The sequence below is a fragment of the Pelobates fuscus genome, chromosome 9 (assembly GCF_036172605.1).
Source record: "Pelobates fuscus isolate aPelFus1 chromosome 9, aPelFus1.pri, whole genome shotgun sequence".
Lineage (NCBI taxonomy): Eukaryota > Metazoa > Chordata > Amphibia > Anura > Pelobatidae > Pelobates > Pelobates fuscus.
In genome coordinates this window covers 172,181,143-172,198,697 of record NC_086325.1, presented here as the reverse complement: position 1 = coordinate 172,198,697, position 17,555 = coordinate 172,181,143, and the positions used below count along the sequence as shown (strand labels likewise).

General features: G+C 50.5%; 1 protein-coding gene across 1 annotated transcript in view; it reads left to right on the top strand.

The window, feature by feature from the left end:
* Positions 1-4,207: 4,207 nt before the first annotated feature.
* PLXNA3 (plexin A3) overlaps positions 4,208-17,555 on the top strand; it is a 133,342-nt gene continuing 119,994 nt past the window's right edge. Inside the window, exon 1 of the mRNA XM_063433160.1 lies at positions 4,208-4,334. The gene's annotated coding sequence lies outside the window, so the exon portion shown is untranslated. The remainder of the gene's footprint in view (positions 4,335-17,555) is intronic.

Sequence of the window (17,555 nt, the reverse complement as noted above, 5' to 3'; positions counted from 1 at the left end):
TTAGTTCTATCCCTCCCTCACACTCAGTAATGGTTAGTACTATCCCCCCTCTCAGTAATGGTTATTACTATCCCCCCTCACACTCAGTAATGGTTAGTACTATCCCCCCCTCACACTCAGTAATGGTTAGTACTACCCCCCCCCCACACTCAGTAATGGTTAGTACTATCCCCCCTCACACTCAGTAATGGTTAGTACTATCCCCCCTCTCAGTAATGGTTAGTACTATCCGCCCCTCACACTCAGTAATGGTTAGTACTATCCCCCCTCACACTCAATAATGGTTAGTACTATCCCCCCTCTCACACTCAATAATGGTTAGTACTATCCCCCTCTCAGTAATGGTTAGTACTATCCCCCTCACACTCAGTAATGGTTAGTACTATCCCCCCTCTCAGTAATGGTTAGTACTATCCGCTCCTCACACTCAGTAATGGTTAGTACTATCCCCCCTCACACTCAGTAATGGTTAGTACTATCCCCCCCTCACACTCAATAATGGTTAGTACTATCCCCCCTCTCAGTAATGGTTAGTACTACCCCCCCCTCACACTCAGTAATGGTTAGTACTACCCCCCTCACACTCAGTAATGGTTAGTACTATCCCCCCCTCACACTCAGTAATGGTTAGTACTATCCCCCCTCACACTCAGTAATGGTTAGTACTATTCCCCTCACACTCAGTAATGGTTAGTACTATCCCCCCCTCTCAGTAATGGTTAGTACTATCCCCCCTCTCAGTAATGGTTAGTACTACCCCCCTCACACTCAGTAATGGTTAGTACTATCCCCCCCTCACACTCAGTAATGGTTAGTACTACCCCCCCTCACACTCAGTAATGGTTAGTACTACCCCCCCTCACACTCAGTAATGGTTAGTACTACCCCCCCTCACACTCAGTAATGGTTAGTACTATCACCCCCTCTCAGTAATGGGTAGTACTATCCCCCCTCACACTCAGTAATGGTTAGTACTACCCCCCATCACACTCAGTAATGGTTAGTACTATCCCCCCTCACACTCAGTAATGGTTAGTACTATCCCCCCTCTCAGTAATGGTTAGTACTACCCCCCTCACACTCAGTAATGGTTAGTACTATCCTCCCCTCTCGGTAATGGTTAGTACTACCCCCCCTCACACTCAGTAATGGTTAGTACTATCCCCCTCACACTCAGTAATGGTTAGTACTATCCCCCCCTCTCCGTAATGGTTAGTACTATCCTCACTCTCAGTAATGGTTATTACTATCCCCCCTCACACTCAGTAATGGTTAGTACTATCCCCCCTCACACTCAGTAATGGTTAGTACTATCCCCCCCTCACACCCAGTAATGGTTAGTACTATCCCCCCTCACACTCAGTAATGGTTAGTACTATCCCCCCCTCACACTCAGTAATGGTTAGTACTATCCCCCTCTCAGTAATGGTTAGTACTATCCCCCTCTCAGTAATGGTTAGTACTACCCCCCCTCTCAGTAATGGTTAGTACTATCCCCCCCTCACACTCAGTAATGTTAGTACTATCCCCCTCACACTCAGTAATGGTTAGTACTATCCCCCCCTCTCCGTAATGGTTAGTACTATCCTCACTCTCAGTAATGGTTATTACTATCCCCCCTCACACTCAGTAATGGTTAGTACTATCCCCCCTCACACTCAGTAATGGTTAGTACTATCCCCCCCTCACACCCAGTAATGGTTAGTACTATCCCCCCTCACACTCAGTAATGGTTAGTACTATCCCCCCCTCACACTCAGTAATGGTTAGTACTATCCCCCTCTCAGTAATGGTTAGTACTATCCCCCTCTCAGTAATGGTTAGTACTATCCCCCTCTCAGTAATGGTTAGTACTACCCCCCCTCTCAGTAATGGTTAGTACTATCCCCCCCTCACACTCAGTAATGTTAGTACTATCCCCCTCACACTCAGTAATGGTTAGTACTATCCCCCTCACACTCAGTAATGGTTAGTACTATCCCCCCTCTCAGTAATGGTTAGTACTATCCCCTCTCTCAGTAATGGTTAGTACTACCCCCCCCCCTCACACTCAGTAATGGTTAGTACTATCCCCCCCCTCAGTAATGGTTAGTACTATCCCCCCTCTCAGTAATGGTTAGTACTATCCCCCCTCTCAGTAATGGTTAGTACTATCCCCCCCTCACACTCAGTAATGGTTAGTACTATCCCCCCTCACACTCAGTAATGGTTAGTACTATCCCCCCTCTCAGTAATGGTTAGTACTATCCCCCCTCTCAGTAGTGGTTAGTACTATCCCCCCCTCACACCCAGTAATGGTTAGTACTATCCCCTCTCACACTCAGTAATGGTTAGTACTATCCCCCCTCTCAGTAATGGTTAGTACTACCCCCCCTCTCAGTAATGGTTAGTACTATCCCCCCTCTCAGTAATGGTTAGTACTATCACCCCTTCACACTCAGTAATGGTTAGTACTATCCCCCCTCTCAGTAATGGTTAGTACTATCCCCCCTCACACCCAGTAATGGTTAGTACTATCCCCCCTCACACTCAGTAATGGTTAGTACTATCCCCCCTCTCAGTAATGGTTAGTACTACCCCCCGCTCTCAGTAATGGTTAGTACTATCACCCCCTCACACTCAGTAATGGTTAGTACTATCCCCCCCTCTCAGTAATGGTTAGTACTACCCCCCGCTCTCAGTAATGGTTAGTACTATCCCCCCTCTCAGTAATGGTTAGTACTATCACCCCCTCACACTCAGTAATGGTTAGTACTATCCCCCCTCACACTCAGTAATGGTTAGTACTATCCCCCCCTCTCAGTAATGGTTAGTACTACCCCCCCTCTCAGTAATGGTTAGTACTATTCCCCCCCCCCTCTCAGTAATGGTTAGTACTCCCCCCCCCCAGTAATGGTTAGTACTACCCCCCCTCTCAGTAATGGTTAGTACTATCCCCCCTCTCAGTAATGGTTAGTACTATCCCCCCCCCTCTCAGTAATGGTTAGTACTCCCCCCCCCCAGTAATGGTTAGTACTATCCCCCCTCACACTCAGTAATGGTTAGTACTATCCCCCTCACACTCAGTAATGGTTAGTACTACCCCCCCTCTCACACTCAGTAATGGTTAGTACTACCCCCTCACACTCAGTAATGGTTAGTACTATCCCCCCTCTCAGTAATGGTTAGTACTATCCCCCCTCACACTCAGTAATGGTTAGTTCTATCCCTCCCTCACACTCAGTAATGGTTAGTACTACCCCCCCTCTCAGTAATGGTTAGTACTATTCCCCCCCCCCTCTCAGTAATGGTTAGTACTATTCCCCCCCCCTCTCAGTAATGGTTAGTACTCCCCCCCCCCCAGTAATGGTTAGTACTACCCCCCCCCCCTCTCAGTAATGGTTAGTACTATCCCCCCCTCTCAGTATTGGTTAGTACTATCCCCCCCCTCTCAGTAATGGTTAGTACTCCCCCCCCCCCCCCCAGTAATGGTTAGTACTACCCCCCCCTCTCAGTAATGGTTAGTACTACCCCCCCCTCTCAGTGATGGTTAGTACTATCCCCCCCCCTCTCAGTAATGGTTAGTACTACCCCCCCTCTCAGTAATGGTTAGTACTACCCCCCCCCTCTCAGTAATGGTTAGTACTCCCCCCCCCCCCAGTAATGGTTAGTACTACCCCCCCCCCCCCCAGTAATGGTTAGTACTACCCCCCCCCCCTCTCAGTAATGGTTAGTACTATCCCCCCCTCTCAGTAATGGTTAGTACTATCCCCCCCTCTCAGTAATGGTTAGTACTATCCCCCCCCCCTCTCAGTAATGGTTAGTACTCCCCCCCCCCCTCTCAGTAATGGTTAGTACTCCCCCCCCCCCTCTCAGTGATGGTTAGTACTATCCCCCCCCCCCTCTCAGTAATGGTTAGTACTATCCCCCCACTCTCAGTAATGGTTACTCCTGGACCCCCAGACCCTCCCCCTCCCCCCAGGTCTGTGGTTTCTAGTGGAGAGAGACCTGCTGTAGGATAACTGAGGACGATACCACCCCATTTCGGGGGTGTAGGGGTCTGCAGAGGTGGAGTCCGGAGTTGTCTTGTTTGACTAATTAGTCCGTTGTTCCCGGTTTGGGTGGATTGTCTCCCTCCCCGGAGCTGTGCTGCCGCTGTCTGGCTGCCTGGCCGGGTTTAGCCGAGCTCGGGGTGTCGGGAGAAGGATAATCCCCCCATTCAGCGCTTGGTACGGTCCGTGTTTAAAGGGTCTCAGGAGGGCTGGAGGAGCTCAGTGTGAGCAGGAGGAGGAGGGAGAGCGGGCTGAGAGCTGAGTGTCCGTCGGGCTGAGTGGAGGAAGCAGCCCCCCAGCAAGGTAAGGGGTTTGGTGGGGGGAATGAGGGGGTACAGGGGTACCGGGCAGGGTGCATGCTGGGATAGTGCTGTTTGGGGGAGGGGGTGATGGGGTACAGGGGTGCTGGGCAGGATGCATGCTGGGATAGTGCTGTTTGGGGGAGGGGGTGATGGGGTACAGGGGTGCTGGGCAGGATGCATGCTGGGATAGTGCTGTTTGGGGAGGGGGCATTGAGGGTTTAAATTGGGGGGGGCTGAGTATTTACACAGGGTGTGTCTCTGGCAGTAATCGACCCCCCACCCAGGGGTCCTGTTCGATTAGCTAATAATCTGCCCCCTATATTGGGTGGGGTCTCCACAGTTAAACACCTGCTCCCCTATTCCTTATCAGGCCCCCTCATCTTCCTGTGCTTCCTTTCACTCCTCTTTTATTGCCTCCCTTGTAAATGTTACCCTAACATGTAGTGCTTCACATACACTAAGGTGTTCTCCACATGAATGTGGGCTCCCGGCGTGCTCGTCGGGGCACCCTGACCTCCAGAATGTGGGCTCCCCGCGCGCTCGTCGGGGCACCCCGACCTCCAGAATGTGGGCTCCCCGCGCGCTCGTCGGGGCACCCCGACCTCCAGAATGTGGGCTCCCCGCGCGCTCGTCGGGGCACCCCGACCTCCAGAATGTGGGCTCCCCGCGCGCTCGTCGGGGCACCCCGACCTCGTCGGGGCACCCCGACCTCCAGAATGTGGGCTCCCCGCGCGCTCGTCGGGGCACCCCGACCTCCAGAATGTGGGCTCCCCGCGCGCTCGTCGGGGCACCCCGACCTCCAGAATGTGGGCTCCCCGCGCGCTCGTCGGGGCACCCCGACCTCCAGAATGTGGGCTCCCCGCGCGCTCGTCGGGGCACCCCGACCTCCAGAATGTGGGCTCCCCGCGCGCTCGTCGGGGCACCCCGACCTCCAGAATGTGGGCTCCCCGCGCGCTCGTCGGGGCACCCCGACCTCCAGAATGTGGGCTCCCCGCGCGCTCGTCGGGGCACCCCGACCTCCAGAATGTGGGCTCCCCGCGCGCTCGTCGGGGCACCCCGACCTCCAGAATGTGGGCTCCCCGCGCGCTCGTCGGGGCACCCCGTCCTCCAGAATGTGGGCTCTCCGCTTGTCCGGAGGAGCACCACGTCGTCCATAAGGGCATTCCGCGTGCTCGTAGATACACCCCATCCTTCAGAATGTGGGCTCCCCGCCATGCACATAGGGGCATCACATCCTCCAGAATGTGGACTCTCCGGGTGCTCGGAGGGGCACCCTGTTCACCAAAATGTTGCCTCCCTTCATGCACGTATGGACACCCCGTACTCAAGAATGTGGGCTCCCCGCATGTGTGGAGAGTGAATCTGTCCTCCAGAATGTGGGCTCCCTGTGTGACTTCATCATCCTTAATATGGGCTTTGCGCATGCGTGTAGGGGCACCTACAGTGTTGTTCAGTGGGTAGCCACATGTCAAGCCCATTCCACCTGTGTATTATTTTGTATTATAGGCCCACAATGCAAATAGGCCCTCAAATCAACCACCTGCACCCCTTGGGTGCCTTTAAATCTACAACCTCGCTCCTTCGGGTCCCTTCAAATCTATTACTCCACTCCATGTGGTCCCTTCAAATCTACTACTCCACTCCATGTGGTCCCTTCAAATCTACTACTCCACTCCATGTGGTCCCTTCAAATCTACTACTGCACTCCCTTTAGGTTCACTCACATCTATCACTCCGTTCCCTTTGGTCACCTCAAATGTTCCACCCTGCTCCCTCAGGTCGCCTCAAATGTTCCACCCTGCTCCCTCAGGTCGCCTCAAATGTTCCACCCTGCTCCCTCAGGTCGCCTCAAATGTTCCACCCTGCTCCCTCAGGTCGCCTCAAATGTTCCACCCTGCTCCCTCAGGTCGTCTCAAATGTTCCACCCTGCTCCCTCCGGTCGCCTCAAATGTTCCACCCTGCTCCCTCAGGTCGCCTCAAATGTTCCACCCTGCTCCCTCAGGTCGCCTCAAATGTTCCACCCTGCTCCCTCAGGTCGACTCAAATGTTCCACCCTGCTCCCTCAGGTCGACTCAAATGTTCCACCCTGCTCCCTCAGGTCGACTCAAATGTTCCACCCTGCTCCCTCAGGTCGACTCAAATGTTCCACCCTGCTCCCTCAGGTCGACTCAAATGTTCCACCCTGCTCCCTCAGGTCGACTCAAATGTTCCACCCTGCTCCCTCAGGTCGCCTCAAATGTTCCACCCTGCTCCCTCAGGTCGCCTCAAATGTTCCACCCTGCTCCCTCAGGTCGCCTCAAATGTTCCACCCTGCTCCCTCAGGTCGCCTCAAATGTTCCACCCTGCTCCCTCAGGTCGCCTCAAATGTTCCACCCTGCTCCCTCAGGTCGCCTCAAATGTTCCACCCTGCTCCCTCAGGTCGCCTCAAATGTTCCACCCTGCTCCCTCAGGTCGCCTCAAATGTTCCACCCTGCTCCCTCAGGTCGCCTCAAATGTTCCACCCTGCTCCCTCAGGTCGCCTCAAATGTTCCACCCTGCTCCCTCAGGTCGCCTCAAATGTTCCACCCTGCTCCCTCAGGTCGCCTCAAATGTTCCACCCTGCTCCCTCAGGTCGCCTCAAATGTTCCACCCTGCTCCCTCAGGTCGCCTCAAATGTTCCACCCTGCTCCCTCAGGTCGCCTCAAATGTTCCACCCTGCTCCCTCAGGTCGCCTCAAATGTTCCACCCTGCTCCCTCAGGTCGCCTCAAATGTTCCACCCTGCTCCCTCAGGTCGCCTCAAATTTACCTATGTGCACCCCTTGGGTTGCCTCAAATCTTTCACTGTGCACCCCACGGGTCGCCCCAAATCTACCGCTCTGCTCCCCCAGGTCCCTTCAAATCTACCGCTCTGCTCCCCCAGGTCCCTTCAAATCTACCGCTCTGCTCCCCCAGGTCCCTTCAAATCTACCACCCAGTTCCCATAGGTCCCTTCAAATCTACCACCCAGTTCCCCTAGGTCCCTTCAAACCTACCACCCATCTCCCTTAGGTCCCTTCAAACCTACCACCCATCTCCCCCAGTTCCACCCAGCTCCTCCAGTTCCCTTCAAATCTACCACCCAGCTCCCCCAGTTCCCTTCAAATCTACCACCCAGTTCCCCTAGGTCCCTTCAAATCTACCACCCATCTCCCCTAGGTCCCTTCAAATCTACCACCCAGCTCCCCCAGTTCCACCCAGCTCCCCCAGTTCCCTTCAAATCTACCACCCAGCTCCCCCAGGTCCCTTCAAATCTACCACCCAGCTCCCCCAGGTCCCTTCAAGTCTACCAACCCGCTCCCCCAGGTCCCTTCAAGTCTACCAACCCGCTCCCCCAGGTCTACCACTCTGGTCCCTTTAAATCTACCACTCTGGTCCCTTTAAATCTACCACTCGGGTCCCTTTAAATCTACCACCCTGATCCCTCGGGTCCCCCCCTGTTTACACACAGTCCTGGGATACCGTGTTTATGTACAGCCCTAGAATACCCAGTTTACAGTCCCCCTTGTTTACGCACAGTCCTCGGATACCCGGTTTACAGTCCCCCCCCCCCCTGTTTATGCACAGTCCTGGGATACCCGGTTTACCATCCCCTTTGTTTACTCACAGTCCTGGGATACCCGGTTTACCATCCCCTTTGTTTACTCACAGTCCTGGGATACCCGGTTTACCATCCCCTCTGTTTACTCACAGTCCTGGGATACCCGGTTTACAGTCCCCCCCCCCCCCCCCTGTTTATGCACTGTCCTGGGATACCCGGTTTACCATCCCCTCTGTTTACTCACAGTCCTGGGATACCCGGTTTACCATCCCCTCTGTTTACTCACAGTCCTGGGATACCCGGTTTACCATCCCCTCTGTTTACTCACAGTCCTGGGATACCCGGTTTACCATCCCCTCTGTTTACTCACAGTCCTGGGATACCCGGTTTACCATGCCCCCTGTTTACGCACAGTCCTGGGATACGTGGTTTACAGTCCCCCTCTGTTTGCGCACAGTAGTGGGATACCCGTTTTACAGTCCCCCTCTGTTTGCGCACAGTAGTGGGATACCCGTTTTACAGTCCCCCTCTGTTTGCGCACAGTAGTGGGATACCCGTTTTACAGCCCCCCTCTGTTTGCGCACAGTCCTGGGATACCCGTTTTACAGTCCCCCTCTGTTTGCGCACAGTAGTGGGATACCCGGTTTACCATCCCCCCTGTTTACGCACAGTCCTGGGATACCCGGCTTACCATCCCCCCTGTTTACGCACAGTCCTGGGATACCCGGTTTACCATCCCCCCTGTTTACGCACAGTCCTGGGATACCCGGTTTACCATGCCCCCTGTTTACGCACAGTCCTCGGATACCCGGTTTACCATCCCCCCTGTTTACGCACAGTCCTGGGATACGTGGTTTACAGTCCCCCTCTGTTTGCGCACAGTAGTGGGATAGCCATTTTACAGCCCCCCTCTGTTTGCGCACAGTCCGGGGATACCCGGTTTACCATCCCCCCTGTTTGCGCACAGTCCTGGGATACCCGGTTTACCATCCCCCCTGTTTACGCACAGCCCTGGGATACCCGGTTTACCATCCCCCCTGTTTAAGCACAGTCCTGGGATACGTGGTTTACAGTCCCCCTCTGTTTGCGCACAGTAGTGGGATACCCGTTTTACAGTCCCCCTCTGTTTGCGCACAGTCCTAGGACACCCGGTTTACCATCCCCCTCTGTTTGCGCACAGTAGTGGGATACCCGTTTTACAGTCCCCCTCTGTTTGCGCACAGTCCTGGGATACGTGGTTTACAGTCCCCCTCTGTTTGCGCACAGTAGTGGGATACCCGTTTTACAGTCCCCCTCTGTTTGCGCACAGTCCTGGGATACGTGGTTTACAGTCCCCCTCTGTTTGCGCACAGTAGTGGGATACCCGTTTTACAGCCCCCCTCTGTTTGCGCACAGTAGTGGGATACCCGTTTTACAGTCCCCCCTCTGTTTGCGCACAGTAGTGGGATACTCGTTTTACAGTCCCCCTCTGTTTGCGCACAGACCTGGGATACGTGGTTTACAGTCCCCCTCTGTTTGCGCACAGTAGTGGGATACCCGTTTTACAGTCCCCCCTCTGTTTGCGCACAGTAGTGGGATACCCGTTTTACAGTCCCCCTCTGTTTGCGCACAGTCCTGGGATACGTGGTTTACAGTCCCCCTCTGTTTGCGCACAGTAGTGGGATACCCGTTTTACAGCCCCCCTCTGTTTGCGCACAGTAGTGGGATACCCGTTTTACAGTCCCCCCTCTGTTTGCGCACAGTAGTGGGATACTCGTTTTACAGTCCCCCTCTGTTTGCGCACAGTCCTGGGATACGTGGTTTACAGTCCCCCTCTGTTTGCGCACAGTAGTGGGATACTCGTTTTACAACCCCCTCTGTTTGCGCACAGTCCTGGGATACCTGGTTCACCCCCCCCCCCCTGGTTTTCATAAAGGCTGGTAATTAAAACCTTAATGAAGAGTGTGGGTGAAGTGCTGTGTGATCTAGCGGTCAGAGTGTGTTTTTTCCATTTTATTAAGCCTCATTTTGTTCTTTTTGAGGTGGTTTCCCAATGCCCGTGACACAGAAATTGTTTTGTGACTCCATCAATCAGTAGTTTCTGAAAGTGGAAAGGACAGGGGGCAAAGAGGGGAAAGGTATTTAAAACCAAAAACTGGATATTATTAAATCTGAAGTACTTTCTGTAGAAATCTGCTGATGCGGTGCTTTGAATGTGGAGGCAGAACACACTTTGGATTATGTTTAAGTGCCCTCGTCAGTGTGAAAGCAATACTTTAATTACATCCTTTATTGGCCATTAATTATTAATTTTATTTTTTGCATTAATTAGAGCTTTCATTTCGGACATTGATAGGTTTAACCGCTCAAAAACAGCAGAACAAGTTGTTTGGTGTAAGAAGAACCTCTATTTCATTGTTTATTTGCCACGTGTACCCTGTGAGCCGGGGTCATTGTGGCTGCTGCTGGGTTAGTACAGGGCTCCCCATCGGGGTGACTGTGTTCCATGGCCTCTGGCCACACAAAGTGTGTAGTTATTGGTGAACGTTATGTGATTCAACAAAAATATAAATGGAGTTCAAGTAAATGTGAGAATAAGTAAAAATAAATGAAAATCTATACAGAATATTCAGTGTGTGGGTGAACGCCAGGAGGAAAACCAACCGAGGCAGATGGTAGCCATGTGAACCAATGTAAAGGGTGCGAACTTGTTCTGCATATTAGCTCGGTCCCTTTTCTATTAGCACCCAGTTTCTATTTTAGCTTTCCCATTTAAACTCTTAGCATGTGATGTCACTAAAGTAGGAATTTACCTTTCACTTTAACTAGTTTGCGCTATATAAATAACAATAATAATAATATTAATAATCTGTCGTGGTTCTGGTGTTTCTTGGGTTGTGTGCAGTAATGGCTCTTTATGCATTATGCTAGCCATCAGCAGTGAGGCTTGCTAGCGGGTATGTCAAAGGGGTGATGAATGTGAAATTACAAGGAGGAGGCCATGATGAAAGGGAAGGTGTGGCGGTATGATGGAGGCCATGATTAAAGGGAGAGTGTGGCGGTATGATGGAGGCCATGATTAAAGGGATAGTGTGGCGGTATGATGGAGGCCATGATTGAAGGGAGAGTGTGGCAGTATGATGGAGGCCATGATTAAAGGGATAGTGTGGCGGTATGATGGAGGCCATGATTAAAGGGATAGTGTGGCGGTATGATGGAGGCCATGATTAAAGGGAGAGTGTGGCGGTATGATGGAGGCCATGATTAAAGGGAGAGTGTGGCGGTATGATGGAGGCCATGATTAAAGGGAGAGTGTGGCGGTATGATGGAGGCCATGATTAAAGGGATAGTGTGGCGGTATAATGGAGGCCATGATTAAAGGGAGAGTGTGGCGGTATGATGGAGGCCATGATTAAAGGGAGAGTGTGGCGGTATGATGGAGGCCATGATTAAAGGGAAGATGTGGCGGTATGATGGAGGCCATGATTAAAGGGAGAGTGTGGCAGTATGATGGAGGCCATGATTAAAGGGAAGATGTGGCGGTATGATGGAGGCCATGATTAAAGGGAGAGTGTGGCGGTATGATGGAGGCCATGATTAAAGGGAGAGTGTGGCGGTATGATGGAGGCCATGATTAAAGGGAGAGTGTGGCGGTATGATGGAGGCCATGATTAAAGGGAGAGTGTGGCGGTATGATGGAGGCCATGATTAAAGGGAGAGTGTGGCGGTATGATGGAGGCCATGATTAAAGGGAGAGTGTGGCGGTATGATGGAGGCCATGATGAAATGGGATGGACAATTAATGACTGTCGACGCTGTATGGGGAAGACAGTGTGATACATTGTGGGCATTAATGGCTGTCCTCACTGTATGGTGAGATCGGTGTGAGATGCATTGTGGTGTTAATGGCTGTCCTCGCTGTATGGTGAGGTCGGTGTGAGATGGATTGTGGGCGTTAATGGCTGTTCTTGCTGTATGGTGAGATCGGTGGGAGATGCATTGTGGGCGTTAATGGCTGTCCTCGCTGTATGGTGAGGTCGGTGTGAGATGCATTGTGGGCGTTAATGGCTGTTCTTGCTGTATGGTGAGGTCGGTGTGAGATGCATTGTGGGCGTTAATGGCTGTTCTTGCTGTATGGTGAGGTCGGTGTGAGATGCATTGTGGGCGTTAATGGCTGTCCTCGCTGTATGGTGAGGGCAGTGTGATGCATTGTGGGCGTTAATGGCTGTTCTTGCTGTATGGTGAGGGCAGTGTGAGATGCATTGTGGGCGTTAATGGCTGTTCTTGCTGTATGGTGAGGTCGGTGTGAGATGCATTGTGGGTGTTAATGGCAGTTCTTGCTGTATGGTGAGGTCGGTGTGAGATGGATTGTGGGTGTTAATGGCTGTTCTTGCTGTATGGTGAGGTCGGTGTGAGATGCATTGTGGGCGTTAATGGCTGTTCTCGCTGTATGGTGAGGGCAGTGTGATGCATTGTGGGTGTTAATGGCTGTTCTTGCTGTATGGTGAGATCGGTGGGAGATGCATTGTGGGCGTTAATGGCTGTCCTCGCTGTATGGTGAGGTCGGTGTGAGATGCATTGTGGGCGTTAATGGCTGTTCTTGCTGTATGGGGAGATCGGTGTGAGATGCATTGTGGGCGTTAATGGCTGTCCTCGCTGTATGGTGAGGTCGGTGTGAGATGCATTGTGGGCGTTAATGGCTGTTCTTGCTGTATGGGGAGATCGGTGTGAGATGCATTGTGGGCGTTAATGGCTGTCCTCGCTGTATGGTGAGGGCAGTGTGATGCATTGTGGGCGTTAATGGCTGTTCTTGCTGTATGGTGAGGTCGGTGTGAGATGCATTGTGGGCGTTAATGGCTGTCCTCGCTGTATGGTGAGGGCAGTGTGATGCATTGTGGGCGTTAATGGCTGTCCTCGCTGTATGGTGAGGTCGGTGTGAGATGCATTGTGGGTGTTAATGGCTGTTCTTGCTGTATGGTGAGGGCAGTGTGATGCATTGTGGGCGTTAATGGCTGTTCTCGCTGTATTGTGATGTCGACGTGTACATGAATCTGCTCTGCTAGTGGTTTAGCTACTTTTGGCCTTTACATTCCTGACAGTCGTAACATGTGCACAAAACCCTGTATGGTTGGCTTTATTAATGAGCTCGTTAAATAAGATCAGAACACCTGGAAACCTAACCAAGAGCCTCCAGGAAGGTCCCCGGGGGCCGTGGCAGCTCAGGTGGAAGATACAGATACATTTGTTACGAATTTATTAAATGTTTGTAACCTTTTAAAGGATGTTCGTGTTTGGTCACATAACCGGAATGTTTTATTAGATCAGTCTGTGTGTTCTTTTTTGGTTTTGAAAATATTAGTAGTTAATAATTTTGACATTATTATAGAGCCTCTGCCATTATACCATCATTGGCCATATCCTATGCATCATGACCTCTTCTCTGACCTCATTCTCCCCTATATTCTGCTACATTCTCTGACCTCATTCTCCCCTATATTCTGCTACCTTCTCTGACCTCATTCTCCCCTATATTCTGCTACCTTCTCTGACCTCATTCTCCCCTATATTCTGCTACCTTCTCTGACCTCATTCTCCCCTATATTCTGCTACCTTCTCTGACCTCATTCTCCCCTATTGTGAAGGAACTCCTTGCACTCCGACCGAGTGCCTCCGCCAATCGATGATCCTAGTGCTCACCGAGGAATCCCAGCACTCCACCAGACACCATAAGCACTGCAGACCCCACTTCCAGCAATCCAGCTGCGCCGGGGTCACGCCGTCCTTCACCCACCCTGGACCCGAGACCAGGATCCAGCTTCCAGTGGGCAGACCTCTCCTACTCCAGAGAGCGTAGCAGGAACAGCTCTTATAAGAGCTAGTGATTATAATTCCCGGGGAGTATAGTGATATAGCAATCTCCAGGATAGATACAGCTGTTTCCCCCACACATGAGATGAGACTCTATGTTGAGGGTAAGCAGGAACAGAATTTTAATGGAGGCACACTGGCCTTTTATGCAAGTTTCCCAACAAGGGTGACACCCAGGTGGACCTTGTTGGGCACAGGGACACAAAGTAAATAAACCAATAAAAACAGTCATACAGTGAGACACTCCCATACACAAACAATAGAATCCCTCCTATGTGCTTGGGAGATAATGGAATCAGGAACTGTACTAATCTAACCCAATTATCTCCAAGCCCAGAAAAACATACGATTTTATGAAACCCCCAAAAGTACCTTAAAAACACATAAAACCCCATAAATCAAGTTACATCCCCTGATAGCCCCTATCTGGGTGAACAACATATTCAAACATCACCCAGATCAGTTCAGGGGTTCAGGGATTTCCTGTAAGTCATAGTTTTGACCGACCATGCACATGGTCCTATGCCCAAAACAATTCCAGGGAAATCAGTGCTAACAGTCGGTCAAGTTCGGTAGTTTTTTATAGGTTTCCCTGCAGGGCCCATAGTCTGTGGATAGGAGGCTGGCAAGCAGGCCCCTCCAAATACAAGTGGCGAGGTTACCGTACTTTCGCCACACCTATATTCTGCTACCTTCTCTGATCTCATTCTCCCCTATATTCTGCTACCTTCTCTGATCTCATTCTCCCCTATATTCTGCTACCTTCTCTGATCTCATTCTCCCCTAGATTCTGCTACCTTCTCTGATCTCATTCTCCCCTAGATTCTGCTACCTTCTCTGATCTCATTCTCCCCTAGATTCTGCTACCTTCTCTGATCTCATTCTCCCCTGTATTCTGCTACCTTCTCTGACCTTATTCTCCCCTAGATCCTGCTACCTTCTCTGATCTCATTCTTCCCTATATTCTGCTACCTTCTCTGACCTCATTCTCCCTTAGATCCTGTTACCTTCTCTGACCTCATTCTCCCCTATATTCTGCTACCTTCTCTGACCTCCATTCTCCCCTAGATTCTGCTACCTTCTCTGATCTCATTCTCCCCTATATTCTGGTACCTTCTCTGATCTCATTCTCCCCTAGATTCTGCTACCTTCTCTGACCTCATTCTCCCCTAGATTCTGCTACCTTCTCTGATCTCATTCTTCCCTAAATTCTGCTACATTCTCTGACCTCATTCTTCCCTATATTCTACTACCTTCTCTGATCTCATTCTTCCCTAGATTCTGCTACCTTCTCTGATCTCATTCTCCCCTAGATTCTGCTACCTTCTCTGATCTCATTCTCCCCTAGATTCTGCTACCTTCTCTGATCTCATTCTCCCCTAGATTCTGCTACCTTCTCTGATCTCATTCTCCCCTAGATTCTGCTACCTTCTCTGATCTCATTCTCCCCTAGATTCTGCTACCTTCTCTGATCTCATTCTCCCCTAGATTCTGGTACCTTCTCTGATCTCATTCTCCCCTAGATTCTGCTACCTTCTCTGACCTCATTCTCCCCTAGATTCTGCTACCTTCTCTGATCTCATTCTTCCCTAAATTCTGCTACATTCTCTGACCTCATTCTCCCCTATATTCTACTACCTTCTCTGATCTCATTCTTCCCTAGATTCTGCTACCTTCTCTGATCTCATTCTCCCCTAGATTCTGCTACCTTCTCTGATCTCATTCTCCCCTAGATTCTGCTACCTTCTCTGACCTCATTCTCCCCTAGATTCTGCTACCTTCTCTGATCTCATTCTTCCCTAAATTCTGCTACATTCTCTGACCTCATTCTCCCCTATATTCTACTACCTTCTCTGATCTCATTCTCCCCTAGATTCTGCTACCTTCTCTGATCTCATTCTCCCCTAGATTCTGCTACATTCTCTGACCTCATTCTCCCCTATATTCTACTACCTTCTCTGATCTCATTCTTCCCTAGATTCTGCTACCTTCTCTGATCTCATTCTCCCCTAGATTCTGCTACCTTCTCTGATCTCATTCTCCCCTAGATTCTGCTACCTTCTCTGATCTCATTCTCCCCTAGATTCTGCTACCTTCTCTGATCTCATTCTCCCCTAGATTCTGCTACCTTCTCTGATCTCATTCTCCCCTAGATTCTGCTACCTTCTCTGATCTCATTCTCCCCTAGATTCTGCTACCTTCTCTGATCTCATTCTCCCCTAGATTCTGCTACCTTCTCTGACCTCATTCTCCCCTAGATTCTGCTACCTTCTCTGATCTCATTCTTCCCTAAATTCTGCTACATTCTCTGACCTCATTCTCCCCTAGATTCTGCTACCTTCTCTGATCTCATTCTTCCCTAAATTCTGCTACATTCTCTGACCTCATTCTTCCCTATATTCTACTACCTTCTCTGATCTCATTCTTCCCTAGATTCTGCTACCTTCTCTGACCTCATTCTCCCCTAGATTCTGCTACCTTCTCTGATCTCATTCTCCCCTAGATTCTGCTACCTTCTCTGATCTCATTCTCCCCTAGATTCTGGTACCTTCTCTGATCTCATTCTCCCCTAGATTCTGCTACCTTCTCTGACCTCATTCTCCCCTAGATTCTGCTACCTTCTCTGATCTCATTCTCCCCTAGATTCTGCTACCTTCTCTGATCTCATTCTCCCCTAGATTCTGGTACCTTCTCTGATCTCATTCTCCCCTAGATTCTGCTACCTTCTCTGATCTCATTCTCCCCTAGATTCTGCTACCTTCTCTGATCTCATTCTCCCCTAGATTCTGCTACCTTCTCTGATCTCATTCTCCCCTGTATTCTGCTACCTTCTCTGATCTCATTCTCCCCTGTATTCTGCTACCTTCTCTGATCTCATTCTCCCCTGTATTCTGCTACCTTCTCTGATCTCATTCTCCCCTGTATTCTGCTACCTTCTCTGACCTTATTCTCCCCTAGATCCTGCTACCTTCTCTGATCTCATTCTCCCCTGTATTCTGCTACCTTCTCTGACCTTATTCTCCCCTAGATCCTGCTACCTTCTCTGACCTCATTCTCCCCTATATTCTACTACCTTCTCTGATCTCATTCTCCCCTAGATTCTGGTACCTTCTCTGATCTCATTCTCCCCTAGATTCTGCTACCTTCTCTGATCTCATTCTCCCCTAGATTCTGCTACCTTCTCTGATCTCATTCTCCCCTATATCCTGTTACCTTCTCTGATCTCATTCTCCCCTATATTCTGCTACCTTCTCTGATCTCATTCTCCCCTAGATTCTACTACCTTCTCTGATCTCATTCTCCCCTAGATTCTGCTACCTTCTCTGATCTCATTCTCCCCTAGATTCTGCTACCTTCTCTGATCTCATTCTCCCCTAGATTCTGGTACCTTCTCTGATCTCATTCTCCCCTAGATTCTGCTACCTTCTCTGATCTCATTCTCCCCTAGATTCTGCTACCTTCTCTGATCTCATTCTCCCCTAGATTCTGCTACCTTCTCTGATCTCATTCTCCCCTAGATTCTGCTACCTTCTCTGATCTCATTCTCCCCTAGATTCTGCTACCTTCTCTGACCTCATTCTCCCCTAGATTCTGCTACCTTCTCTGATCTCATTCTCCCCTAGATTCTGTTACCTTACCTCTCCTTGTTTTTCTTCATCCTGCTGCCTTACCTGCCCTTGCTCTTCGTTGAATCATGCTACCTATGGAGAACTTCCCTCCGCCAAATCTTGATATTGTTCCTTTGTTCTGCTTTATCCCTTAGCTTGCTCCCTCTCCTGTTCTCACCCTGTTACTTTTACCTACCTAGCTCTATCACC